At 34.4% G+C, this 2,819-nt stretch overlaps 1 long non-coding RNA gene across 1 annotated transcript; it reads left to right on the top strand.

Moving 5' to 3' along the window:
- The first annotated feature begins 614 nt into the window (after positions 1-614).
- Positions 615-1,213, top strand: LOC107835476 (uncharacterized). The gene is made up of 2 exons (XR_001661284.1): positions 615-706; positions 1,105-1,213. It is a non-coding gene; the product is annotated as an uncharacterized LOC107835476 (long non-coding RNA).
- The last annotated feature ends 1,606 nt before the right edge of the window (positions 1,214-2,819 follow it).

Below are 2,819 nucleotides of genomic sequence, written 5' to 3'. Positions count from 1 at the left end.
CCAGGCTGAGGAGGAGAGAGAGAGAAAGTGGTACAGGGGAACAGGAAATAATACCAACACTAAAGAATAACTTCGACTTAAGAAAACTGATAACCAAGAACAGGAACTAACTGACTAGGCCGAGGGTAAAAGTAAGAAGTGAACACAACTAAAACACTACAAGAGGCTGGGATAAAGGAAAACAAGAATAAGACAAATCTAACCATAATAAGCAACATCAAATAATAAAGCTGGAATGACCAAGAAGGGTTAAATAAAAGTGGACTTAACTGATAAAGCTAAAAGAGGAACAGAAAATCACAGAAATGGAAAAACCCAGCTAAGGACCCAGAGTTCTGACAGTTTAAACAGTACGTTTTGAAAATCTGGCAATTTTCAATACATATCAAGACAGACCTTTTCTCTCTTTTATGAATTGTCTTGTCAAAACAAAAGTAGTCATGTGAAGTTTGTTTGCATACCACATTTCAGCAACAATACAGGTCAAAGTGCTCAACATGATCGAAAATAGCTTAAGGTTGTTGAAGGTATGATTTGCTACATTGCTACATACAAGTTAATTTAATGTATTTGTGTCTTTTTTGTGTGAAGAGCTGTAATGTGAGCAAAGTCTTCATGGTTCCTCCACAGAGTGAAGCAGATCTCAGAGGTTCCTAGTGGTCAGTCAGCCCAACAGCATCAAACAGAGCTGGACTCCATATTTAAGGTCAGTATATGGACATCTACTGCTTTCTGTCTGTTGTGTTCATAGTCATCTCTATGCTGCAAATTATAAACCAGTGGATTAACAGGCTGTGGTTTATGGCCTTTTCCATCAGCACCTATTGTTTTGTTCTAACAACCTCACACAATTGGTTATTTAGCTCCATTATTGGAGCACAATGAACAGAAGAGACCCTACAAGAGTCTGTTGAGAGAAATTCCCCATTGAGTGAGAGTTGATGGAAATATTGTGTAAATGATTCAAATTACATTTACAATAAAATTCCACTCTTTAAAAATGTTAATAGGTCATCCCCCCAACTCACAAACCTCTGAATTTAATGTTTGTTCCCATCATTGGATAAACCATAGAGGTCTTTATTGTCTATTATTCCATTTTAGGAGCTGAAAAAGAAGATTTTCACCTTTGCGGAAGGTGAGCTGAAAAAGATCCAAATGGTTCTGGGTTCAGATGACCCAGAAGGTTCAGATGAGAATAAGGAGGAGGAAGTTTCAGAGAATAAACAGCAGATGAACAGCAGCAGAGAAGCATTTGAGAAGATCACACAGCTCTTCCTGAGGATGATGAACCAGGAGGAGCTGGCTGACCGTCTTCAGAGCAGTAAGATGATTTCTGTAAAGAGTGTAAATGCTGGGGAATTGATAAATTAATCTTTCTTTCAATTGTGGTAAGAGTTCGTCCCACAATCTATAGGTTGCTGGTTTGATACTTCCTCTGTCCAGGCTGCTGCATGGCAGCCAGACCTCTGTTAGATACATATTCTTGAGAATAGGGACAAAACAGGTCCTATGGATGAAGCACAAAATTTGAATAAAATATACACAAAATATAATTTTTTCAAATATCTGACTGAACTAGCCTGGGTCATGTGAGCACAACAATGTATATTTTCCAGGTATTTGCTGAATATTTTTTTATTTTAAACATTGTAGTCGGTGGATGGTGTCTTTAACATCCCTTGTCCTGGAGCACAACTCAATACATTATAGTATATTAAAACAATTAAAGGAATACTAAGATAGTAATTATGACAATTAAGTATAAGTAGTCATATAAATAATTATAAAAGTATCAATAAATTGAATTAAAAATTATTTTTATATATTTTCCAACTCAGTTGAAATTTGTCCCTAGTTTTTGTCAACACCGTCAGACATGAAAAGAATGTAAAAAAATCAGGCATTATTGGGGGGCACCAGATCTTCTGAGGACCCCATGACGTCGTCTTTTCTCTTCCTTTGCTAAGAGGGCTAGTTAGCTCTGGTTAGCTTCAGTTATTCTTTAGTTTTTTCTTCTTTTTATTCCTAAGTTGTTCGTCACAACCATGATGTCAACTCCATAACTGACAATTTACAAAACTTTGAAATTTTGTGAAATAAAAGTTTAATTTTGGTATAATGTATATATTTCATGGACCTGATGAGCTACAACATGGCCTCCTTCAGAGTAACATCATATAAACTGAGGAAGTTTGGCTTTTTATCAACTCCATCAGAGTTTTTCTGACTCTTTCAGTGAAATTGACAAATCTCACTTAAATATTCAGTTAATTCATTTTAATGTATTTTACATAATTTGCATTACTTCACATGTATCAAGTATTTCTTTTTACTCACAAGTTTGTGAGTAAAAAGAAATACAGTGCGTCAACTCCGTCAGATGGACATTTTGTTGTTTTTTGTTTTAAATAATATTTATTTGGTTTCTTGAGAAGCATTTGTCTGTAAAATGACTAAAAATACCACTAATAGGGTCATTAAAAATCATTTTATATTTATTTTTGTCAGATGGTGATGACAAAGTTCTGAGTCAGGTCGATTAAAAATGTAATTTAAAAAAAATGTTGCAAGTGGGAGCCTGTACCTTAGCATCTTTACATTTCCTAAACATTATTTGTCATATTTGCATACATAAGGTTGAGGAATAACAAAAAAAATTGGGAGAAAATTAAAACTGATTTTGTTCCTATTCTCAAGAATCATATTCAGAGGCTCAAAAATGAGATTCAAATACATTTGTTGCACAGTGAATTTATTTTTTATTTTTAGTACATTTTGCATGTTTATATTCTGTGTAGTTTTTTTCCCCTTTAACG

This window comes from Poecilia formosa, unplaced genomic scaffold (genome assembly GCF_000485575.1).
Source record: "Poecilia formosa unplaced genomic scaffold, Poecilia_formosa-5.1.2 Scaffold2895, whole genome shotgun sequence".
In the NCBI taxonomy this organism is placed as follows: domain Eukaryota; kingdom Metazoa; phylum Chordata; class Actinopteri; order Cyprinodontiformes; family Poeciliidae; genus Poecilia; species Poecilia formosa.
This window is presented reverse-complemented; position numbering and strand designations above follow the sequence as displayed.